The sequence below is a fragment of the Nansenia antarctica genome, assembly GCF_963989245.1.
Source record: "Nansenia antarctica genome assembly, chromosome: 20".
In the NCBI taxonomy this organism is placed as follows: Eukaryota; Metazoa; Chordata; class Actinopteri; order Argentiniformes; family Microstomatidae; genus Nansenia; species Nansenia antarctica.
In genome coordinates this window covers 20,626,933-20,634,107 of record NC_137693.1, presented here as the reverse complement: position 1 = coordinate 20,634,107, position 7,175 = coordinate 20,626,933, and the positions used below count along the sequence as shown (strand labels likewise).

Sequence of the window (7,175 nt, the reverse complement as noted above, 5' to 3'; positions counted from 1 at the left end):
TGTTCTGAAGTGCGCCCTCTAGCGAATGAAGGACTGTTCTGAAGTGCGCCCTCTAGCGGAAGGAATGACTGTTCTGAAGTGCGCCCTCTAGCGGAATGAATGACTGTTCTGAAGTGCGCCCTCGCCGAGAAGAGGTTGGGCGCAACAGCGTGCATTATATTTTTGGTCGCGCGTTTTCTGTATGCTTTGTAATATTTAAATTATTAATTATTAATTAACATTTTGCAATTGTCTTCTTTTTATCCTAAAATGATATAGGCGTTGCCTTCATTAGAGAGTGCTGATGTGGTAACAGTTTATCAGAACCTTTACATTCCAAAATATTTTATTTATTTATTAGATTTTATTTTATTTATTATTCATAAATCCCTTCATAGTTGAAAGGACGTAGGCAATCAGGTAGCGCTTCTTTTCTGAATATGAATGAGCCTTCCTCTGCCTAAGTTTCGGGGAAGCACACACTTCAAGAAAAGGTTGGGTCACAGGGATAAGAGGGGCCAGAGGGTTCACTCAGCATCCATTTCCGTCTGAAGTCTGGAAAGATAAGGACTGGGCCGTTTTTTCAATTCTGGAAAACAATAGGAAGGCTGTGAACTTGAACGTTGGTGTTTTACTGATGTTTACATACGTTCCCATTTACTTGTATTTCTTTGTCTAGTTACTTTTTCCAAATGTATATTACGATATATGAAACATATGACTGACAGTGACAGACCTCTCTGCGCATGCCTGCAGAGGCTACGCTTCTCGTTTCCGGGGGAGCCACTCTACCATCTTCTAATTCTAACACATCTTTGTTGGGGCGTTCCATGGGTGACGTTTCGTCAATGTTGTGTTTTACGTCACATTCAGGCGACCGAAGGTACAGTATAAAAGCTGAACTGCGCCTCTCATTCATTCCTCTCGCAGCTAACCACGTTGAGCTCCAGTCATGAGTTTGCGCGGCGTGTCGCAGGCTTTGGGCCTCGCTGATCACTCACACGGTGTCTCATACAACTACCAAAGGGTGAGTGAGTTAATCAGCTCAAGTACTTGTTTAGCTAACTAATAATTTGACAGTAACAGTTCCTGGAGTTGATGATAACGATATAGGAAGTGCCGTCTGATGCGAAACTGACGAGGATTCCTAAACTGTTAGCTTGATACCTAGCCGCCTGATCCATGGGAACGCACGTCGTGACATTAGAATTATAAGGTTCTATCTCCATTTGTCAAAATTGAGTTTTTTTACATAATCTGATCCATTAGGTGTTTATTAATGCCTGTGTGGTGTTATTTTTAAAATGTTGACATTTTTGAGTTAGAAATTCATAAAATACAAAGGTCCCATCTCACAAAACATAATGGAATGTAAAAACTTTGACGCTCAATATCTCTGAACTGCCCTAAACGGAGATAGAACCTTCTCATTCTAAGATCACGAAGTTACAATGTTGATTTGTATAATTTAAATTTCAATTGCCCGAGCTAATGCTAGTGTGGTGTAATGTGTTCTAGATGTGGGTGACCATGCGCTGGAAGTCAGGAGATGGAGTCACCTCGTGCACGTGTTGAACAGATCCACGTGGCCGGTAAGATGAATTGAATTTGCGCCACCTTGCATGAATGCATTTCTTATTGCTATTGATGTAAATTGGTTAAATTATTGAACGGCTATTTGCTTAACAGGTTATTCTTTCGGAGATATTTGTAAAAACACATTGTATGTTGTCACCGATAGCATTGATCGGAAATGGCGCCCGATGCGGCAACTAACGATTTTCTTATCAATCCGCTTGTTAAGTCTGACGTCAAAAGTGACGTTTAGCCATTTCCGTGTCCAATCCAGAAATTCCCTGCGCCAGAGTATCAGTGAACTACAGCGGTAGAATGACAGTTTAATCGTTTTTTAGACTCGGATCTATTCATACAACAAGGGACACAATACTTTCCCGTTTTCTCCATATTGTCAGGGTATTTGAGCCTCGGAAAAGCGCTATATAAATATAATTTTTTATTATTATTTCTCCATTTCGAAGACAGCGCCTCAGCCAACGTTGGCCCCGGAAACACGTCACGACGATCTCCACTACTTCCTGAAAGGCACCTTGCATGAACATATCCTGTCTCACTCTATTGTTTTAATTGATTAATCAGCTGTGCACTGTGTGTTCCAACAGTTTACCGCACAGCTGATTAATCAATTAAACCAATAGAGTGAGACAGGATATGTTCATGCCAGGTGCCTTTCAGGAAGTAGTGGAGATTGTGCACCTAGCCTATTGAAGTCTTAATTGCTGTTGTGAAGCTCCGTCCAAGGCAGTTTAATTAGTAGCCTTAATTACTTTTAAATAAAATTTATTATTGATGTGGTAATGATGAATCCTAAACTGAAAATAGCTGGAATTACCGTCAGATTGTATAGTGGTGATATTCGGTTTTCTGAACCCATCATGAAACAAGGAGTTGAGTTGGATGCTATAGGATGCACTATTCTTTGGCTTGTGTTGTATGCATTGATGCGTGCATTGTTTTTAATAAGGTCTTGTGTTTTCAACAGATGCGAGTCATTACCAACAAGTTGAAGGAGAGCCAATCAGCATAAGATGGAGGTAAGAGAATCTACATGTTGAGTGTCCCTTTTCGGGTGCAGTTACCTCTTAGTGCTATGATGAATCCTAAACTGAAAATAGCTGGAATTACCGTCAGATTGTATAGTGGTGATATTCGGTTTTCTGAGCCTTAACATTCTCATTGGTTTAATAACCACCTCATGTCCTGTTCTCATGAGTTACTGTTGTATTTCAGGTCTTCATCTGTGAGGCCTGAGTGACCTCTCTTACAGTTGGAATGGAGGTAAGGAAATCTACATGAACATCCCTTTAAGGAGGCAGTTACCTGTGTTAATGCTATGATGAATCCTAAACTGAAAATAGCTGGAATTACCGTCAGATTGTACAGTGGTGATATTCGGTTTTCTGATGCTTAACATTCTTGTAGTTGGTCTTCATAACCACCTTGTTCTGTTCTAATGAGTTGCTGTTGTATTTCAGGTCTTCCCATTCCTTCCTTACTGGCTGATGTGGCAAATCTGATCACCTCCCTTGTCCGGTGAGTAGTCTTGTCTTAAGGGGCTCTATGATTTGCCAGATAGTTGATGTGGTAATGATGAATCCTAAACTGAAAATAGCTGGAATTACCGTCAGATTGTATAGTGGTGATATTCGGTTTTCTGAACCCATCATGAAACAAGGAGTTGAGTTGGATGCTATAGGATGCACTGTTCTTTGGCTTGTGTTGTATGCATTGATGCGTGCATTGTTTTTAATAAGGTCTTGTGTTTTGAACAGATGCGAGTCATTACCAACAAGTTGAAGGAGAGCCAATCAGCATAAGATGCACTCCAGGATAAGAATCTTGCTGTGAAATCTAGAATGAACAGTTTGATGGAGGTAAGGGCATCTACATGTTGAGCTTGCGCCCATTTAAAGTTGCAGTTACCTCTTAGTGCTATGATGAATCCTAAACTGAAAATAGCTGGAATTACCGTCAGATTGTACAGTGGTGATATTCGGTTTTCTGAGCCTTAGCGTTCTCATTGGTTTAATAACCACCTCGTGTCCTGTTCTCATGAGTTACTGTTGTATTTCAGGTCTTCATCTGTGAGGCCTGAGTGACCTCTCTTACAGTTGGAATGGAGGTAAGGAAATCAACATTTACATCCCTTTAAGGAGGCAGTTAACTTGGTTAATGCTATGATGAATCCTAAACTGAAAATAGCTGGAATTACCGTCAGATTGTACAGTGGTGATATTCGGTTTTCTGAGCCTTAGCGTTCTCATTGGTTTAATAACCACCTCGTGTCCTGTTCTCATGAGTTACTGTTGTATTTCAGCTCTTCATCTGTGAGGCCTGAGTGACTTCTCTCACAGTTGGAATGGAGGTAAGGAAATCTACATTTACATCCCTTTAAGGAGGCAGTTACCTGTGTTAATGCTATGATGAATCCTAAACTGAAAATAGCTGGAATTACCGTCAGATTGTACAGTGGTGATATTCGGTTTTCTGATGCTTAACATTCTTATAGTTGGTCTTCATAACCACCTTGTTCTGTTCTAATGAGTTACTGTTGTATTTCAGGTCTTCCCATTCCTTCCTTACTGGCTGATGTGGCAAATCTGATCACCTCCCTTGTCCGGTGAGTAGTCTTGTCTTAAGGGGCTCTATGATTTGCCAGATAGTTGATGTGGTAATGATGAATCCTAAACTGAAAATAGCTGGAATTACCGTCAGATTGTATAGTGGTGATATTCGGTTTTCTGAACCCATCATGAAACAAGGAGTTGAGTTGGATGCTATAGGATGCACTATTCTTTGCCTTGTGTTGTATGCATTGATTACTTACAAATCCCTTTCCTCATACTTTCAGATTCTGCCTGGAGTTCTGTGGGTTGCTTGTCCAAAGGAGTTCGCTAACGCACTGACTCAATGGATTTCAACGTTTGCCACGACCACTTCTGACAGCACTCGATCACCCATCAGTTGAATACGTTCTTCACATATGGTCGAGCAAAGATATGAGGGGGTTCCAGATCCTGCATTGCCATATTTCTCTATATGTGACTTCAAAAACGGTGACTTCTGTGACTTCTGTTGATCAGTCAGCACACCCACCGTATCCTCCTTCTTCTTAGCTTTGTTTTCCTCAGTCTCTGGCTCCTCAGTGGAGGACTTCCTTAGTATTTTAAGTTACGAGGTAAAAGCTATTTCCTCTCTGAGGACTGTATATAAGCTGTCACAGATGAGTATTGAATAAAGATACAAGAACATACTTTTTGTCACGCTTTATCTTTCATTAAAAAACAAATCTACAATGCTGAGGGGCTGGGGGTGGGGACAGCAGTTTTATGACCGGTTGAAGACTCCATCCATGAAACAACATACAGGAGGCTCTGCCAGGTCCTGTACAGGAAGTGGATCACAGAGGTCAGGTCTTGAAAAAAGCAAACTGAAAGTTAACCCAACTCAGACCAAATTACACGAGTAATGTACTTCCTTAAATGATTTCAATTCTGCCCTGTAATGCAGCACATTATGGTTCTTCACCATTGAGGAATGAAGAAGCAACATAAGAAAGTTTGCCTTTGAATATGACTTTAGTTGCAATTAGTCTGATGAAAATGGAATCTAAGTGTTTAGTAGGTAACTACAGTGACTGGGGTAATTATGGGGTTGTAATTAAGGAGTAAATGAAGGCCAGTGTGGGTAGTTTGAGTGTGCTTCTCTGGGTGGTTGAGGGTAGAGGGGTGCTTGTATGGGGCTGCATATGACTTTTACTGGGATAGAGGATGAGAGGGAGGTAGTTAAGTGATTTGAAAAGCCAAAAGGATCATGTTTTGAATGCCCATTGCCCTGTAAAGCAGATAATGGAGATCATACCTGTAATTTGTTTCCATTTATGGAAAGCCCTTTCCATGCTCACTTACAAACTTGAAGATTGCCACGATTACTATTTTCTTTTCAATCTCTTTCCTACGGAAGAGTATTAGGACCACAAACTGATTCTGACTTATCTCAGAAATTCTGACTAGACTCAGAATATAACCCCCACGACTCTTTCGAAAAATAAACAAATAATCAAGTTGGTGGCCCTAATACTCTTCCGTACTTTCCTCTCTCCGTACTTTCCTCTCTCCATTTCTGTTTTCATCCTATCCATGACATCTTCTGTAATCTTTCTCATCTCTTTCACCTCCTTCCTTTCCACTGTTTACTGTTTCAAGAAATGTGACCAAGCACTCGAGGAAACATGTAATTAGACTGTAATCTGATTGGTCAAGAGGCATTCCATCCATCAGATTTCCAGAGTAATTTACAAACTCAGCCAATGACAGCTATTATGATGCAATAGGCATAATATGCTAAGATGAAAATTTGACAGCACTCTCCCAGTTGTAACAAGCCTATTATGATGTCATCAATAATAAAAACTTCATAGCTGTGTTATTCTAAAAAACTACATTTCAGAGCATCGCCTCTTGGAGAACATTGCCTCTTGATTTTACAGTATAGTAAATTGAGTTTATGAGAGGAAATACTCACATAACGTGATCAGATGAATCAAACCCAAAGTGACCCAAATGCCCCCCAAGGGCAATTTGGTCTGAAGGAAGACGATGAGAACAAGGGAAAGAAGAAAACGAATGCAGCTTTTGCATTTTTTCACATGGCTGCCCTCCTCACTTGCTGTGGAGGATGTTTTGGAAAGGAAAGACGACACTACGACTCAACTGATAATCCTAACGCAAATAGACTGAAGCTCAGCTTCTACCCTAGGGCCATTCAGGCCCTGAACACAGCAAAGACCTAGGTTCTAGGCCCTGGACAATCTAGACAACTTGATGGCAGCTACTAGATTGTAAACATAAGTGCAATATTGAAATACAACTGAACATTTCAAACCTGCTAACTGCGACACTTTAAATGAATGTGCAACAATACTATGTGCAATATGACAACCCTTGTGTACATAAGGTTCAGATATAGGAGAAGTTAGGATATTTATAGCATAGCATAGAGTACAGCACAGTGTTTTATTGTATAGTATAGTAGTATAGTATAGTAGATAGTGTACATAGCCTTTATTTATGTAAACCAGCTCTTTTCCCTTTTTGATTTTACCCTTGGCCCTCTTGTTTTTAGTCTTTTTCCTAGCACCAGGGGAGCCCCCCCTCCTAAATTTCGTTGTATGGTACCTGTACTGTATTAATGACAATAAAAGACCATTCATTCATTCATTCATTCATTCATTCATTCATTCAAATGATAACCACAGCAGACCTACCTCTGGACGAAACCACAGCAGACCTACCTCTGGACGAAAGACAAAAGGTCACTCACCAGACCCAAGAGACCCTGACAACGAGCAAATGACAACCGGTAAAGAAAAAGAAAGCAAGGGCAGTGGTCAAGTCATACCTGAAAGGTCCAAAGGCAGCCGACCTTCTTCAGCTCAACAGACTCTGAAAAAAGGCTGTGAGCTGACCACAACACAAGACCCTACCCTGCATCCACCAAGCTCTTGTAGCTCACGTTGGCGGACCTCCCTGAGAAGCCTTAAAGACCGTCAGGATGCTACAGTGGACTGGCAGCTGCCAGGTGTCCCCTCCTCATCTTTGTCAGAGGAGAAGAAAGGG

General features: G+C 40.9%; 1 long non-coding RNA gene across 2 annotated transcripts; it reads left to right on the top strand.

Moving 5' to 3' along the window:
* The first annotated feature begins 1,499 nt into the window (after positions 1 to 1,499).
* On the top strand, positions 1,500 to 4,810 carry LOC308174696. Of its 2 annotated transcripts, XR_013937929.1 has the most exons (9): positions 1,500 to 1,571; positions 2,540 to 2,591; positions 2,788 to 2,835; positions 3,033 to 3,090; positions 3,330 to 3,431; positions 3,632 to 3,679; positions 3,875 to 3,922; positions 4,120 to 4,177; positions 4,409 to 4,810. It is a non-coding gene; the product is annotated as an uncharacterized lncRNA (long non-coding RNA). The 2 variants fall into 2 exon arrangements; XR_013937930.1 differs by lacking the exon at positions 2,788 to 2,835 and having other exon boundaries at positions 1,509 to 1,571; positions 3,033 to 3,431.
* The last annotated feature ends 2,365 nt before the right edge of the window (positions 4,811 to 7,175 follow it).